The following is an 18,596-nucleotide window of genomic DNA, read 5'->3' as shown; positions in this document are numbered from 1 at the left end:
CTTCGCAAGCACTTTGTCTGACACCTTTCTGCTGCCTGCTCTTCTCCAAGCCCGGACATACTCCGGCGGGCGGCGGGGTAGGGTCTGCAAGGCCGGCTCCTGATAAGCATTCCCTCCCGGGAGCCGAGTCCGCCGGGTCCCCGGGGGTGGTCCCAGCCCGGCTCCCACCGCGCCGCCCCCCACATTCCTGATCCTGGAGCGCACGGGGGAGGGAGGCCGGCCGCCGCCCCACGCGCGCACCCCCGGCCAGGTGAGCGCCGCCGGCCTCCGGGGGGTCTGCTCACGCGGGCCCGGATGCCGGGACCTGTCGAGGCTGGGTAGCCCCGAGGGCGGACAGAAAAAGAGGGTTTTCTACTTTGCCGGCCGAGGGCTGGATGTCTGAGTTCGGACAGGTTCCGGGAGGCTGGCCAGCTGCGCGCGCTGCGGTGCGACCCGGCGCGGGACCTGTTGCAACCCGTCCCCACCCCGCCCTCGCCGGCGCGGCACCTGGGCCCGGGAGGCGCGGCCCGGGCGGGCCCGCGCTGCCCTCCGCCGCCCGACGCGCAGGTGACTCCCCGCCTCCTGCGCCCTCGGCCTCCTGGGACGCGAACCTTCGGCGCGGGCGCGGCGGTGCACGGCGCGGGGCGCTCCCGTCGGTGAGTGGGGTCCCTGCTCCCGAGCCTCCCTGGAGGGTGCGGGGCGACGACGGGGGCGGGGACCGCCGGCACCGCAGGCGGCCGGGAGGGGAGGGCGCGCGCGCCGGACCGGACGGTCGCGGGCGTGCAGAGTTGGGTCCTCGGCTTTCTCTGCTTTTCTGGGCGCGCGGGTTAGGAAGTTTGCAAAGTTCCGTCTCCGGCCGGCCGCGTTCGGCCTCCCTAGGGACCCGCGCCGCCTGCGATGGGTTTTGGATCCCGTTTCCTCGCGGCGCCGGGGTCCGCGGCGCCGGGGGTCGCGGAGGGTCCCGGAGGGGCGCGTGAGCGGGAGGCGCGGCCGCACCGCCGGTGGGTGTACTTCAGATCCCGCGTCGGGAACCGAGCTCAAAAAGGAAAATCCAAGTTTGCCCGGACACCCTCTCCCATTTGTGTGGTTCCCGCTTCTGCTCTCAGAGGGGTCCAGACTTTAGAAACTTTTCGTTTCCCGGCCCCTGTGTCTGTGACCTTGACAAGCTCGCCGGGTCGTTCTGCTTCCTATCAGAGTCTGAGAACCGCTGCTGCGGGTGCTGGTGGACTCCAGAGGAGAGGCGATTACTGCTGGCGAGTCGCAAGGAGACGTTAGGCCTGTTCTTTGTCTCCTGTTGGGAGAATGATCACCTCCATGGGGGGTGGGGATGGTGAGGAGGCAGGTAACGTGTGTGTGTCAGTCGTCGGAATTACGGTGAGTGAAGAGACAACAGTGCTTTATAGGGAAGAGGCTGGCGGTCCGGGAGCACAGGCCTGCCTGGGGACTGTGCCCAGAGGGATGCGGTTATGTGGTGGAGTTAAGAGCTAAGGGTTTAGGGCTTCCCTGGTTGCTCAGCTGGTTAAGAATCTGCCGGCAATGTGGGAGACCCTGGGTTCGATCCCTGGGTGGGGAAGATCCCTTGGAGAAGGGAAAGGCTACCCACTCCAGTATTCTGGCCTGGAGAATTCCATGGACTGTATAGTCCACAGGGTCGCAAAGAGTCGGACATGACTGAGCGACTTTCACTTCACTTCACTTCAAGAGCCAAGGAGGCCAGAGGAGTAGAAAAGATCGCGCTGGTGGCCAGGAGTCAAGACAAGGCTGCATGTCCCACTGCTCCTTTCCAGAGTCCCCTGGGGATTTTTCTGCCAGGTTAGGGCCAGGCACCTCCCCTGTCTCCTGTCTCATCCCCAACACAGGCAGAGCCCCGGGGGAAATCCATGATTGGCGCTGAATCAGACTTGACAAGAAATAGGATAGGAAACAGTGAGGAAAGAGAAAGCTGGTCTTTTTGGTCTTCCAGAATAACCAAAGAAGGGGGAGTGGTGTGAAACCAGATCGGGTAGGGGTGGGCTGAGTCCTTGGTTTTGTTTGATTTCTCCCTGTCTTCCTACTGTTTCCGGAGTGATATAGGCCCCCACACACCCTCCAGTCAAAATTGCGTCCCTTGCTTTTGAGTTTACAGCGCACGTGGTGTGCACACCTGTGAAGGATGCTGGCTGCACCCAGCAGAGCCTGCCTGAGGGGCTGGGTGGATCCTGCCCTTCAAGTTGGCACATTCTAGACCCCAGATGCTCAGAATGTATTGTGGGAAGCATCACCCATTGAACAACTGCTGAAAGGGATTGCACACAGGAAGACAAACCACACCTCTAGCTGCTGACTCAGTGATGTTTTTTGTGATCACTCTTTGGAGGTTGCTTTAACCATAACTGACTAAACTCTTTGGGATGGGTTAGTTAATTTATTATTCTTTCTATTATATCCCCTCCTGCTCCCATACTCCTTACAGTTTGTGGTAGAGCTTTTCTTGATGGTGACTTAGTCACCCTGCAAGAACTCGCCTCCTGCTTCCCGTCCAGTTGCATCACACGGCTGGGTTTCCAAGCTGGGAAAGGAAGGAGCCTTCAAGTTTGGAGAACCTTGTGGTGAAAATGTGATTCCAGTAAATCAGGCCTCTTCTATAATATAAATCTGGTGGGAGGAGACCTTTAGAAAAGGCCCCACACTTAGCTTAATTTAACTAATTATTGTGAAGTTACAAGTTGTGCTTGTGTAGCTAGTTAGGTAAGTTCATGTCTCTCCCTCTGTAACTTGCCAAATGTAAGTGTTCCAGGGATGTTTTACAGTTTCACAGAGTCTGTGAAACACAGTGTTTTAAATATACTTTTGATCGTTTAATTATTTCTAACTTGGAAGTGAGAGGTATTTTCGGACTTTGTTGGTGAATTTATTGAAAATCGATCAGAATGCCCACCCCCCCACCCCACTGCCACCACCATGGGAACACAGTTCTAAATGATGGACTTTAAGGATACCATGGGTTAAAATTTATATAGATATCACCCACGCCCCATCAAGAATTAAATCCACCAACACTTCTCTGAGCAAACATGCTGGGGCCTACAGGTGCCTCTTGCTTCCTACCAGCCTGCAAAGTAGAGCTGGGCTCCAGAGGGGATTGACATCTGCCTGTTGGGAGATGAGTACTCTGGGTGACTGATCCTGGAGGTGGGGAATGGGGGGCTCTAGTGGAAAGGGGATGCGTGGAGCTGAATTTGAATGGGAGCCAGTTAACTTCCATTAGGAAAGGAGGGTTTTTGAGGAGTTGAGAGGCTAGCGTATGTAACAGGTTAGGGACAGGGGTTGAGGGAGGCAAACGATGTTTTGAGCCGCTGTGATGCTGTGAGGAAGGTGAGCCTGGGCTGGAGAGATGATCCAGAAATAAGGGATATTCACCCGCTGGACACGCCTACTTTGGGACTTGCTTGAGTCACATGATCATGGCTAATACAAGGAAGCTTTTCCTCAGGGGACATCTAATTACTACCCAGTTTGTGTTTTATTTTTCACACTGTCCTTAAGAGTGAGGCCAGATGTCCCCTAGAGGCACAGGCCATTTATCTTCTGAGCTATGTGTCAAATAATTTGTAGGCTGAGCCCATCCTTGGGGAAGGTACGGTGGTGGTGGGCAGTCTCTCGAGGACTGGCGCAGGGTCTGGTGCAACCTCCATGTTACTGGCAGCAGCCTATATTTGCATTTTTTTCAATAGCGTCCTTTCTTTGGCTGCTGTGGGACTCAGTTGTAGCACGCAGGATCCTTGTTGCATCCTGTGAGATCCTTTGTTGATGTGTACAGACTCTCTGGTTGTGGGGCACCAGCTCACTAATTTCCATGCAAGGGCTTAGTTGCTCTGTGGCATGTGCGATCTTAGTCCTCTGACCGGGCATCAAACTCGTGTCCCTGAACAACAAAGTGGATTCTTAACCACGGGGCCACCAGGGAAGTCTGAGCAGCCTGTTGTAAAGAATTTAATATGAAAGTTACACAGTCATGATGTGTAAGGCTATCACTTTGTGCTTCCGTGCCCCTGATGTTCAGTTTCTAAGTTCTGTTCGGCTCTTTATGACCCCATAGACCGTAGCACACCTGACCTCCTCTCTCTCTTGAGTTAGCTCAAATTCATGTCCAGTGATGCTATCCCACCAGCTCATCCTTTGCCACCCCCTTCTCCTTTTGCCTTCAAACTTTCCCAGCATCAGGGTCTTTTCCAGTGAGTCAGCTCTTCACATAAAGTGGCCAAAGTATTGGAGCTTCAGCTTCAGCATCTGTCCTGCCAATAGATATTCAGGGTTGAGTTCCTTTAGAATTGACTGCTTTGATCCCTTTGCAGTTCAAGGGAGTCTCAAGAGTCTTCTTCAACACCACAGTTCAAAAGTATCAGTTCTTTGGTGCTCAGCCTTTTTATGGTCCAACTCTCACAACCATACATGACTACTGGAAAAACCATAACTTTGACTATACAGACCTTTGAAGGCAAAGTGATGTCTCTGTTTTTTAATATGCTGTCTAGGTTGGTCATAACTTTTCTTTCAGGGAGCAAGCGTCTTTTAATTTCATGGCTGTAGTCACCATCTGCAGTGATTTTGGAGCTCAAGAAAAGAAAATCTGCCACTGGTTCCAGTATTTCTCCTTCTCTTTGCCATAAAGTGATGGGACTGGATGCCATGATCTCAGTTTCTTTTAATGTTGAGTTTCAAGCCAACTTTTCACTCTCCTCTTTCACCCTCATCAGAAGGCTCTTTAGTTCCTCTTTAGGCTTGTTTACTATCCATTCATTAAACATACACATATTGACTATGATGCCCTCACCAATGTGTTCTACTCTGGGAATATGGGGTTAGCATTGTTCTTGGCTCTCAGGAAGTTCATTATTAAGAACCTAATAATAAGTACAAACAGATATTAATGGATAAGGTTCCTTTACTTAGAATTCCCTTCATGCTCTCTGAAGACCCCAGCAGATACTGTATATATTCACTAATAATTTGTGAACTTGGACACTATCAGACCTGAGTTAGTGGTGATTTTGGCCAGAGGATTTAAATTCTCTCGGCCTCTCAAGTTTTTCAGTGATGCCATGAAGGGCTTGAATACTTGATCACTGGTGTGTGTCATTCTACTCTGAAATTCTGTGTGATCACTCTTATTTGAGGGTTCAATAAAATAGCGTTAGCTAAGGTCTCCCCAGAGTGTCACTGGAACCTCGTTATTTCTACTTCTGTTATCCAGCTTTCATTTCAGAGAGTTTTAGATCTCTATTTATCATTACATTGCTTCTCAGATTGTATAAGCATTACTCACTTGGGGAAGAAAAGGCAGTTTCCAGAGCACTAAGATGTGGCATCTTCCACCTCAATGGCCATGATAGAATTGCTCACCGTGGGGTGTCTGCCTGTCATCTATATACATGCACAATGATGATGGCTTCACTGTAAACAGCGAGTTCCTCTAAATGCTTAGTCTCATCTGACTCATTCAACAGCTGTTTCCTGATTGATTTTTTTTTAAATCTACATCTTTCTCAAATAAATGTAACTCCTGAATTGTTTGAGAAAAGCAAAATAAAGTTAAGGTGTTTTTAAAGTAAGTTACTGTTGACACTGTTCCCCAATAATTTCCTTTTTAATTTTTTATTTTTTCTTTCAGTCTCAGCCGTTCCTTTGCTTTTTCTTACTGCCTAATGTTTTGGTCCTGTCTTAGCCTTTCTGACCTCTCCTTGCCCCTGGCTGTTCCTTCTTGCCCCATTCTTTCTTTGCCTCGGTCTTCTCTTTCTTTTTTTACTCCTCTCTTTCCTTCCTCTCCTCTTCTTTTGTCACCTCACCTTTCATCTTTGCTCTGCTCTGCACGCCCAATCCCTGCTTCTGTTTGTTAGTATTCTCTTCATGCTCTCTGAAGACCCCAGCAGATACTGTATATGCTCACTAATAACTTGTGAACTTGGACATTATCAGACCTGAATTAGTGGTGATTTTGAACAGAGTGTTTAAATTCTCTCAGCCTCTCAAGTTTTTCAGTGATGCCATGAGGGCTTGAATACTTGATCACTGGTGTGTGTCATTCTGCTCTGAAATACTGTATGATCACTTTTATTTGAGGGTTCAATAAAATATTGTTTTTTGTTCATCTGTTTTTTAAAAAATCTTTCTTCATTTCCATCTGTCATCTTTCTCCATCATTTCAAGTTTCTACTTTGGCGTATTATATGTTTCTAAGACTCTGTAAAATAAAATTATATTAAAAATATAAATTACAAGGGATGTTTTATTCTCTAACAGCCAAAATATGTTATAAAAAATTTCCAGTTACACTTATCAAATACAATGTTTAGTAATACATTTACAGCATTTTTATGCATTTAAAATTTTTGTTCTTTTTCTTCCCAGTGGAACGGATGTACAATGATCATCTGGTTAAAACTAAAGATTTACATCATTTGCATATCTAATAATTCCATCTTTGCCTTGATTGTATTCCACTTATTAGATAAGCATTTTGTCACTACCATGGAGACTTTCATTTTTCTGTTTTTCATAAACTTATAAAATGAGTTCAACGTGGAATAAAATATTCAAATAGAGTGCAAATAAGACAGTAAAAAGAGGGTAACAATGTTATTGAAATTGCATATTGGCATGCTGACAGCCTTACTGGGCAGGAAATTGAAATATTTGTTAATGGATGGATTAAAGACTGGATTTGTCACAGAAGAGTTACTTTGATTGTTAGTGTCTAATGCAGAAAAGTTCACAGGGCAAAAGAACTAAGGAGGGAACCACTTATACATATAATTGAATCTTTATTTTAAAAGAATCTCAGCAGGAAAATGATACAAAAGAAAATTAAAAGTATACCCTATGTCTACAATTTCCATGTCTGTTAATGCCAGGCAAGAAGCATCAGCCTCTAGACATTGAAAGTGACACGAACATTGCTTTGTTACAAAAGCGTTTGTTTGTGCAGTTGGCCACTTCTTGTACATTCGTATCTAAAGTCCTGATTTTCATCCTGAAAAATCAGTCGCAGCTGGTATATCCTCAAAGGCCTCATTCAGAGCCCTATTATTAAGACAATGTATTCACACTATTTTACATTCTGTGTTGTGTTTATAGAGTAGATTTACTCCCGTGTAGCAGTTTACATCTTGTACATAGTAGAGTTAGGACAAGAAACCTAAATGGAAAAGAGCATAAACTCTCTTCAAAAGCCATTGGATCCTGAATACTATTCCTCAGAAATTTGGCACAAGAACCCTTGACTATCCTGAGTGAGATATCACATGTGGAATAAGTGACTTGATAAAATCATTAATTATTCGAGTTAAAGAAACAAATTGTTATCTTTGATTTTAATATCATTGCATAATAATAACATTGTTTGAGGGAGACCCAAACAGTTTATTTTGTTTACATTTCATATGAATGACTTTTATGTTTAATGTTTTTTATTATGGTAAAAGTCACATAATGTAAAGCATGCTGGTTTAGCCATCTTTAGCTGTAGAGTTCAGTGGCCCTCAGGGTACTCATATTGTTGGCTGCAGTTCTCACCATCATCCATGTCATGAGTTTTTCACCTTTTAAACTGAGACTCTGTCCCCATTAAACACTAACTGCCCATTCCCCATCCCCCTTCCTCCCCTCATTCCTCATCCCCTGACATCTACTGGTGTACTTTCTGACTCTGTAAATTTGACTGTTCTAGTTATCTGGTATATAACTGGAATCAAACAGTATTTGTCAGCATCTAATGTATATTGAAATGCATTTTTCAGGTTAACTTAACATATGTCCTGCAAACATATTGTACCTTCTTTTTTCCCCACCCCTGTGCTATACACGGTACTCATTGGTTATCTATTTTATTCATAGTAGTGTGTTTATGTCAATTTCCAGTCTCCCAATTTATCCCACCCCTCCTTCCCCCCCACCCCTTTGTGTCCATCCTATACTTGGATAAAACCATAATTCCAAAAGATGCATGCACCTCAGTGTTCCTTGCAGCACTATTTACAATAGCCAGGACATGGAAGCAGCATAGATGTCCATAGACAGAGGAATGGATAAAGAAGGTGTGGTACATATATACAGTGGAATATTACTCAGCCAAAAAAGGAACAAAATCATGCCCTTTGCAGAGACATGAATGACTTTATTCATTTGTATAAAGGACGGTTACAACTGAGGGCTTGCCTGGTGGCTCAGATAGTAAAGAATCTGCCTGCAACGCAGGAGACCTGGGTTCGATCCCTGGGTCAGGAAGATCCCCTGGAGAAGAGAATGGCTACCCACTCCAGTATTCTTGCCTGGAGAATCCATGGGCAGAGGAGCCTGGCGGGCTACAGTCCATAGGGCTGCAAAGGGTCGGACACGACTGAGCAGCTAATACACACACGCGCACACACACACCCCTGAAGCAAACAGAAGATAGCTTTTGATAATGTAACCGATGATAACACACCTTCAGAGCAGGGCTAAGCTCTTTCCACTTAGAGATGTGCCTTGTTGTCGGTATTGCCTTTTGTTACACCCTCCTACAGTTATGCAGAGAGGTCACAGGGAACCGAGGCTACTGTTCCTATGAAATCCTTAAGACCTAGGGTCCATTATACATTCCAGCTGCATTTAACACATTTAAGAAATGTGTTTATTTAGACCTCATTGACTGATTTCTTCGTGTGCATGTGTTTTATAAACAAGCTAAAGGAGTAGTGAAGAAACTTATTGATAAAATAATAAAAGGGCTGACTTAGCATGGACTCTTTCCAGTCACATTTTTTTGGGGCAGGGAGGAATTTTTGGGAGGAAATAAAAGAGGCATACTCTATTTCAACTGTGATATCTAGGAAGACTTGATTAAAAGTGACTCCTGAAGGAAAAGACAAATAAAATACTGCTAGATGTTGGTATTGTTTTAGATGTTCTGATTTTTTTTTATGGCTCTTTACACAAATTTAAACTAATATTTTTCTGAGCTAGATATATTATTACCATTTTTTAGCATTTTAATGAAATAAATGTGTGTCAGTTTGTACAGTATCCACAGCATCTTCGCATGGTTTTAAATGGTTACTTTCTAACAGTCCAAGATTATATTTTTGTTGCTAAATATTTATAACACCTTGAATTTCAATGGCTGTTCCCAACATACCTTCACAAAATATATTTTCTCAAGGCATTGTATTTAGAAGCTTCCGTTTTTTTCCTAAAGTACATTGTTTTTACTAATGTATTTGGAAAGTCACTTTTATAGTTCACATTGGAGCACAGAATTATTATGTTTTCCTACAGCACCTGTTCTTCTGTAAATGTCAACGTGAACCATGGTTGACCTTTTACTACCTTAAATAGACTCAAAAGGTGGGCCAGGAATGCATTTAATACATGTTCAACCTTCCTCTCCAGGTGGCCCTTGTTGCCTGCAGTGCCCTGGGCTAAATATATCAAGTCTTTGTTATAAATTCTGCTAAAGTTCAGAAACTGAGGTTGAAAGATCCTGAACCCCACTTTCTGTGGGATCAGGGAACTGTAGATGGGTGTTGTGAAGTGAGAGGGAAGGCAAGGCAAAGAGGTGAGCAGATGGATGGATGGATGGATGGATGGAGGCATAGAGATGGATCCTTAGATATTTCTCCTTTGTGATTACATAGAGAGAATAAAACACAAGAGGAGAACATGAGACATGAGGCCTGTCCAAGACAGTGGGGATATGTACTAACCGGTATGTAAGGGCGCTGGTAAATTAGAATACTGTTTGGTGGCCTTTGAGGGGTTTCCATTCTAGTGAGGGGGATACAGGCTGTGACAAGTAAGTAAATACCTTTGCTATTTTATAGCATGATAAGTGATATAGGTTAAATAAAGCCAGGTAAGAGAATTAAGCATGGCAGACAGGGTGTTTTGTTCTGTTTTGTTTTTAATCAGCAGTCTGGAAGACTTCTGTAAGATGGTGACATATAAGAAAGGAGTGAAAAGGAGGGATGTTCCAGGTAGATGAACAACTAGTGTCAAGATCCTAAGATGGGCGTGAACTCGTAATGTTAACGGTAAAGAAAGAAAGGTACCCAGGGAAGATATCGGAACCAATTGACTGTGTGGATCTGGAGCCTAAGGGAGCAGTCAGGTCTGGGGGTTTGCCTGTTGTCTGTGGACACAGGGTGCATCCGCCTGTAAGGTTCCTGGGGAGAGTGTTGACAGAGACAGTTGAGGATGGAGGTGAGTGTAGCTCCCAAGTTCAAGCCTAGAAACAGGGAAATGGGCCTTGATGACATTTGAAGGTAATTCTCAGTTGCTGTCCTGGAACCCAGCATGGACTGTGGTTTTTCGATATCGTTGGCTCTAACAACTGTCACTATAAAAATCACTTCCCCTAACAGTCTAGCAGTTCTCAAGATAAAAGGAGATCCCGGTCCTATTGCAAGTTTCGCCTGCCTTTAGAACAGAGAGATTTACATACTTCTTGAAACCATAATCTGGGTTTGTATCAGGGTGACTTATGGGATAAACTGCAGCTTCACTGTGCGGTGTTTTATCAAGTTGTAAAAAGAAATATAGACTTTAAGCTTCTCAGGGCTGCTCAGGAATACATAGTTACTCCAGCTTCATGTTAACGATATACCAAATGTCTATCATCATAATTCATTTAAGCACCCAATGAATCCTTTCTTCCTGCTGAAATAAATCTGTTTAATAATAGAACTGACATTAATGACACAGGGACATGAGTCATGCTTTACAGCTAATTTGCATCACTATTTCTGTTGAAAAATGCAAGACTTAGAACTTTATTTCGCTAAGATGAAGTGCAGAGAAGTCACTTTTTCAGAATGACTTTAACATAATTAAACATTTTAAAATAAAAATTTTAGGGAGAATCTCCAAGTGACACAATAACATCTCCATACTTCTGATAAAGTGCTCATTTGACATTAAATTTTTTTTTTTGATAGAGAATGTGGACTTTATCTAAGGACTTTTACAGTACTCATTGGAGTTCTGATTATTCTCTTAAATGTGCTTTACAAAAGGGTAATAATTTGTATTACCAAAAAACTAAGCTCCACTTAGCAGAAACAAATAGGTGCTTACACCTTTCAAGTTCTGCACATGCATGCGTGAGGGCTTAGTCACTTCAGTCATGTCTGACTCTTCGCAACCCCATGGACTGGAGCTAGCCAGGCTCCTCTATCTATGGGATTATCCCAGCAAGAATACGGGAATTGTTTCCGTGCCCTCCCATGGAGGATCTTCCTGACCCAGGGATCGAACTTGCCTCTCCTGCATCATAGGCAGATTCTTTACCACTAGGCACTTGGGAAGCCCCTCTCCAGTATTCTTGGGCTTCCCTTGTGGTTCAGCTGGTAAAGAATTCTTCTGCAATGCTGGAGACCTGGGTTTGATCCCTGGGTCGGGAAGATCCCCTGGCGAAGGGAAAGGCTACCCACTCCAGTATTCTGCCCTGTAGAATTCCATGGGCTGTATAGGCCATGGGGTCTCAAAGAGTTGGACACAACTGAGCAACTTTCACACTTCATGCACACACCTGGGAAGCCCAAATGTTCTGCAGAGATTTTATAATTTTTTAAAAAGTTATGCTTCAGTATTTTGGGGCCTATTGTGCTTTGCATGTGTGCTAAGTCACTTCAGTCCTGTCTGACTCTTTGTGACCCCATTGACTGTAGCCCGCCAGGCTCCTCTGTCCATGGGATTCTCCAGGCAAGAATACTGGAGTGGGTTACAATTTTCTTCTCCAGGGGATCTTCCTGACCCAGGGATTGAACCCACGTCTCTTTACATCTCCTGCGTTGGCACTAGCACGGCTTGAATCAACTCTAATTCTGTTACTTTGAGTTTTTAAGGCAATATGTGATTAGCTGGCTATTTAACAGGTATGTCCATCCTGAGCACTGATGAGCATGCTAAACAGATACAGTCTCCTCGATCACAGGCTCCTAGCCTTAGGAAAGAGGCAGAGAACAAGGCTTTTAATTGAGGCATCACACAAGATGCTCTGTGCCAGAAGTGCTATCTATGGTTGCCCCTTACCTGGCTGTGGTCATGACTCCCTGAGAGTCCGGGATGACACTACATCTGTCTCCCTGAGCAACTTATCTCATTAACCACATATAGTTATTTTCATTGTCTTTTCTTTATGGCCCCCGTAACAATGTAGCTTTACTTTCTGTACCTTTTGTACCTGTTCATGTGTTGCTTTGTAATAGTTATTAGACTGTTTTATATGTAGTGTTTTGAATTATCTATTACAGTCAACTTACCACATGAATGAAGAAAGAAGAGGATTTTCTAAAGTTTAAAATAACTGTTGGAATAATTGTCTTATCAGCTTTCTTTTCCCACAGTGTGAATATCCTCTTCCCCAGTATGAACAGTATATATTCATTGGTAAAAGTGTGTGTTAGTTGCTCAGTTATGTCCAACTTTTTGCGACCCCATGGACTGTAGCCCACCAGGCTCCTTTGTCCATGGGATTCTCCAACAAGGATACTGGAGTGGATAGCCATGTCCTTCTCCAAGAGATCTTCCTGACCCAGAGATTGAACCTGGTCTCTTGCATTGCAGGCAGATTCTTTACGATCTGGGCCACCAGGGAATCCCATATATTCATTGCTAAAAAAGTGAAAGTCGCTCAGTCGTGTCCGATTCTGTGACCCCATGGACTCTACAGTCTATGGAATTCTCCAGGCCAGAATACTGGAGTGGGTAGCCTTTCCCTTCTCCAGGGGATCTTCCCAACCCAGGGATCAAACCCAGGTCTCCAGCATTGCAGGCGGTTTCTTTACCAACTGAGCCACAAGGGAAGCCCAGTTCATTACTAAGCATTTGGCAAATACAGAAAGGTGTAAAGAGCTTTTAAAAAATCAAGCACTCTCATTTTTATGTTCATGTTTCCTTTTGGTTTTGGATGAATTTTCTTAAGTTATAATTTTGCTCTTGAGTAGTTCGGTAGCCTGCTTCTTGTCCGTATGGCATCCCAGCAGAAGCGAGAGACACCTGACTGTCTTGGCTTTTTTGTTCTTTTGTTTTACATTTGAAAATGGGTGTGTTTCGTGTTGTTTATTCAGCTTCAATAAAATGAAGCTGAACGGTGGAGGCTGACCCAGGAGAATCCAGGACAGGACTTAGTAGGCAGGTCTTTGTCACACCTGAGTGAGACATGCTTGCTTAACCACCTCCCTGCTTCCAAGTAAATTTTGCAAGTTGTGGGTATCTATTCCAGATTTTTTCAGCAGGCAATATAAATATCATCTTAGAATTTTAACGCAAACGGTGTCCCCCCAGAACCCAACTTGTGACGCGTTATAGGACTCTGTCCAAAAATGTGTCCTTTGCCTGAATACGTACAGAAAGAGAGTACGCAGTTAGAAAATAAGAAAAAATGGAAATATTACTAAATGAAATCCATCCTATATGACTGCCTCACCATTTGTAGCAATTTTTAAGGCTGATATATAGAAAGGCTTTTATAGACACCCTTTGCCATCAGTATAGGAACATGAAGTTTGAAGTCATGAAATGACCAAGGTCTTACAAGTATGTGGCAGAGGAGAAGTCAAATCCTAGGCTACTGTTCCCACTCTGGGTCACTGAGCCAACCTCTGATTTGTCGTTTGCCTTTGAAATCATTCTCCTTTCCTATTTCATGTAATTAAAGATTACCCTAATATGCCTCTCTTTGTGTTCTCTTTGGAGGAACTGCTTCCGTTTTTCAAGGATTCTTTATGACATAATCTTCCCCCTACCCTCCTCCATCCTGTACTTATAGAACTAGTTTTTAATGTAAACTTAAACTTTAAAATTTATTGTATTGGGTTTCATCCTATCTAGTTGATTTATTATCTTACTATGTAAGATCATTTTGAATATTGATTCTGTCATCTAGCATATATGTTGTTCAATTCTATAAACTGTATCAACGTTTTTCTACTTATTGGTACAAATAATTGTCACACATATTGATCAGGACCAGGCTGAGATGGAGTGTTTTTAGCACAAGATGCAACCGATTGAGGTTACCTTGTTCCATTCCTTGGATCTTTTGGTGTACTAATATCAGAATAAAACACAATTTAGGAATAGGTCAGATATTGGTCCAAGAGTAATTTGCTTTAATTTCTCTTTCATTTTAAGCCATGCATAGAGTAATTCTCTGAGGTTTGACTGAAGTACATGTTCTCTCAGTAAAGTATTTATTCTTTCTCCTACGCGTTTCTCTACAGGAATTACTCAATAAATCCTTCCAAATATAATAAATGACTATGTTTTATTGCCATGAACATAAATTCATGGTCTTTATGTTCTTACATTTGAACTTTAGTTTAGACTGGGGATGCCCGTATGTTGAAGAGCAACCAATAGCAAACAAACCCTGGGATTATTTTGGTGTGAAAGTGATCGTCATGCTCTTCCCCAGTTAAAAGAGATTAAGGAAACTGAGAAATGATTAGGTAGTGAGCAATGATACTTTCATCAGAATTTACAGAGCGAGATGCAGCTGCTTAGCTTGGTCCCTTTCATGCTTCTGATGAGATGGATGCTTCTCTTGGTGACCACGGATGGAGGCGTTTGCACCCACACTAACTGCGTGTGCCACACGGGCATATCTGCTTGTGGACAAGCCTGCACCCACACTGCAAGTGCCACAGGAGCTTGAATTCCTTGGCTGCTCGGGGGAAACCTGTGACCTGCACTATTGGCCCTTTTGTCCTAAGTGTTATTATGAAGTCAGCTTAGACTCTTAGTATGTTTGGATGCCACAATTAGGTATCTGATTGCCCTTGACAGATTATCACAATGAAGTTTAAATTTAGTAGTGGCTTCTTTAATGTTTTAATGGTCATCTTAAGTTTCTTAAAATCAACGTCAAACATAATATTGGCAGAATTGGTGATGGACAGGGAAGCCTGGCGTGCTGCAGTCCATAGAGTCGCAAACAGTCAGACACGACTGAGCGACTGAACTGAACTGAAAAATTTGAAGAAAAAAGAGATAAGTTATTTTCAACTCTTGTCCACTGTAGATTATGATTTTATCATACAGGGATGTTCTGAAACAAGCCTTTGTAAAACATTTTCTCATCTTCTGTAAACAAATATTTTGATGCTCATCATAGAGTCAATCCCCCATCCAAAACGAGTGATTTGAGGTATCTTTTCCTTCAATATTTGAAAGACTACAAAATGTCCCTTAAAGAAATTTGCCTAACATTGAAGTTATGTCAGAATACTTGTTTTATAATGACACATACACTAGAAGAACAGTTGAAATCATTTGTGAAGGGTAAATTAATTTTTTTAAGTTCCTTTATTTGACATTTTTAAGATTTACAAATAAAAACTATCCTTTATGTGTGTTTATGTTAGCTTCCTAGGGCTGCTGTAACAAAATGCCACACATTTTGGCCTGTAACAATAGAGTTCATTCTCTCACAGTTCTAGAGGCTAACAATCTGATGTCACGGTGTCCTTGGGACTCCGTTTTCTTGGAAGCTCTAGGGGATAAGATCTGTTCGTGACTTTCTCTTAGGTCTGGTGTTGGCAGTAGTCTCCAGGATTCCGACCTCTGCCTCTTCAGTCTCTTGGAGTTATTCTGTGTTTTTGTTTATGTCTTGTGTCTTGCAGAGAATACCCTGTCTCCAAAGGAGATCACATTTACTGGTACTGAGGGTTAGGTCTTGAGCATATTTTCTTGGAGGACTCAGTTGAATCCATGACAGCACCGTTGTTGTTCAGTTGCTCAGTCGTGTCTGAGTCTCTACAACCCCATGGACTGCAGCACACCAGGCTTCCTGTCCTTCACCATCTCCCGGAGCTTGCTCAGACTCATGTCCATTGAGTCAGTGATGCCATCCAACCATCTCGTCCTCTATCGTCCCCTTCTCCCACCTTCAATTTTGCCCAGCATCAGGGTCTTTTCCAATGAGTCAGCTCTTCGCATCGGATGGCCAAAGTATTGGAGTTTCAGCTTCAGTATCAGTCCTTCCAATGAATATTCAGGATTGATTTACTTTAGGATCAACTGGTTTGATATCCTTGCAGTCCAAGGGACTCTCAAGAGTCTTCTCCAACACCACAGTTCAAAAGCATCAATTCTTCGATGCTCAGCTTTCTTAATGGTCCAACTCTCACATCCATACATGACTACTGGAAAAACCATCGGTTTGACTATATGAACCTCTGTCGGTAAAGTAATGTCTCTGTTTTTTAATACACTGTCTATTCTGTACACCTGTGTCTCTTTTTCTGTTTTTCATATAGGGTTATCATTACCATCTTTCTAAATTCCATATATATGCATTAGTATACTATACTGGTCTTTATCTTTCTGGCTTACTTCACACTGTATAATGGGCTCCAGTTTCATCCATCTCATTAGAACTGATTCAAATGAATTCTTTTTAATGGCTGAGTAATATTGCATGGTGTATATGTACCACAGCTTCCTTATCCATTCTTCTGCTGATGGGCATCTAGGTTGCTTCCATGTCCTGGCTATTATAAACAGTGCTGCAATGAATATTGGGGTGCACGTGTCTCTTTCAGATCTGGTTTCCTCAGTGTGTATGCCCAGGAGTGGGATTGCTGGGTCATATGGCAGTTCTACTTCCAGTTTTTTAAGAAATCTCCACACTGTTCTCCATAGCGGCTGTACTAGTTTGCATTCCCACCAACAGTGTAAGAGGGTTCCCTTTTCTCCACACCCTCGCCAGCATTTATTGCTTGTAGATGTATATTATCGAGGGTGAAACAGATCACCAGCCCAGGTTGGATGCATGAGACAAGTGCTTGGGGCTGGTGCACTGGGAAGACCCAGAGGGATCGGGTGGAGAGGGAGGTGGGAGGGGGGATCGGGATGGGAAATACATGTAAATCCATGGCTGATTCATGTCAATGTATGGCAAAAACCACTACAATATTGTAAAGTAATTAGCCTCCAACTAATAAAAATAAATGGGAAAAAAAATGACAAAAAAAAATACACTGTCTAGGTTTGTCATGGTTTTTCTTCCAAGGAGCAAGCGTCTTTTAATTTCATGGCTGCAATCACCATCTGCAGTGATTTTGGAACCCAAGAAAATAAAGTCTGTCACAGTTTCCACTGTTTCCCCATCTATTTGCCATGAAATGATGGGACCAGATGCCATGATCTTAGTTTTTTGAATGTTGAGTTTTTGGCCAGCTTTTTCACTCTCCTCTTTCACCTTCATCAAGAGGCTCTTTAGTTCCTCTTTGCTTTCTGCCATAAGGGTGGTGTCATCTGCACTGGTTGAATAGCAACAGCCTAAGACTGAAGTTGGTAACAGGACATCAGGGACATTGACAATGCTTATCTCTCTGGGATTTCTTTCAGCCAAAGTCCTGATTTGGGGCCAGCTGCTTGCCCATGAGCTAATCATAACCTCAGACTATCTCTTATTTATGAAACTTATAATTTCTCCTTGGAGCATTTTCCCACCAACCTCTTATTTCAGAAGTCTTTCCAGTGATCCTTCTGTGATCAGAAACTGTAAACAATGGAGACTAGGTTTAGCTGTTGGCTTAATGCTACAGTTGACAAAACAGTGTTAACATTGCTGATGGGATGACAGAGACTCTGCCTTTCTTTGACTCCTGAAAGACTTCTGTGACCAAATGTTTTATATCTTTAGAGTAATTATACTGTAACATATTGTTAAAATGTAAAATAGGAATAGTAGTATAATAATAATTATGGTAAAAGCTAAATACTTTACAAGCATTTGCCTCATTTATTTCTTAGAATGACCTAATGTCATGAACATGTAACTGAGCAGGATCTATAGGGCCTTCCTGGGACAGACCCCTCCCCATATCTTCTGCTTTAGTACCTCTCTGAAGTACTCCTACCATAACAGCATCTCGTATTTTCCCAAGTTTTTCAGATGCTAAAAGCCATCACCAAGTGAAATAAATTGATGACCTGGAGTATATAGCCCCAGACCTATTGGAGCCTGAGGACTGATAATGTAACCCCTGTGACACCATGCTGGTACCTCACCATTAACCAGAGAATTGTGCATCAGGTGATACATTTCTTGGGATGTTTCTCCCTCACCTGCCTTTAAACATGCTCTGCTGAAGCATTTCAGGGAGTTCATGGTTTTTGAGCAGGAGCCACACATTGTCAGTTCAGGGCCCTGCAATACGCCTTTCTCCAAACTCCGATGTTTCAGTTTGTTTGACCTCACTGTGGGTCAGGAACACAAACTTGCATTTGGTAACAGGCACAGACTGAGGCTTGCGTACATAGATCACTTGTCTACAAACTTCACAACACGCTAAGTCCCCTACATAAGAGTGAGTTCCATTCCGAGTGCCATTTGCAAGTCTAATTTGTTCATAAGTCAAACAAAGTTACCCTAGATACCCAGCTAACACAATCAGAGGGCAGGCTGCAGTTTCACTCCGCCTGATGTTGCTGGAACACAGGTTCGCATCTTTGAAAGCTCACAACTTAAAAGTTCGTATGTAGGGAACTGACTGTGATTTGCGAAGCAGGCTTTGAACCTAGTGGTGTGACCCTGAGCATAAGCTTTCACCCTCTTGGTGATATACTTTTATTTTGTTTTCTATTCAAGGCAG

General features: G+C 43.4%; 1 protein-coding gene across 2 annotated transcripts in view; it reads left to right on the top strand.

Annotated features, from left to right (window-relative positions):
• The first annotated feature begins 516 nt into the window (after positions 1–516).
• The window catches only part of FAM83B (family with sequence similarity 83 member B), a 101,168-nt gene continuing 83,088 nt past the window's right edge, over positions 517–18,596 (top strand). Inside the window, exon 1 of one of the 2 annotated variants that reach the window (XM_043907056.1) lies at positions 517–635. The gene's annotated coding sequence lies outside the window, so the exon portion shown is untranslated. Of the gene's footprint in view, positions 636–17,907; positions 18,038–18,596 lie in introns of those variants that run through there. The other variant, XM_043907057.1, reaches the window with a different exon arrangement.

The sequence above is a fragment of the Cervus elaphus genome, chromosome 7 (assembly GCF_910594005.1).
Source record: "Cervus elaphus chromosome 7, mCerEla1.1, whole genome shotgun sequence".
NCBI classification, from domain to species: domain Eukaryota; kingdom Metazoa; phylum Chordata; class Mammalia; order Artiodactyla; family Cervidae; genus Cervus; species Cervus elaphus.
This window is presented reverse-complemented; position numbering and strand designations above follow the sequence as displayed.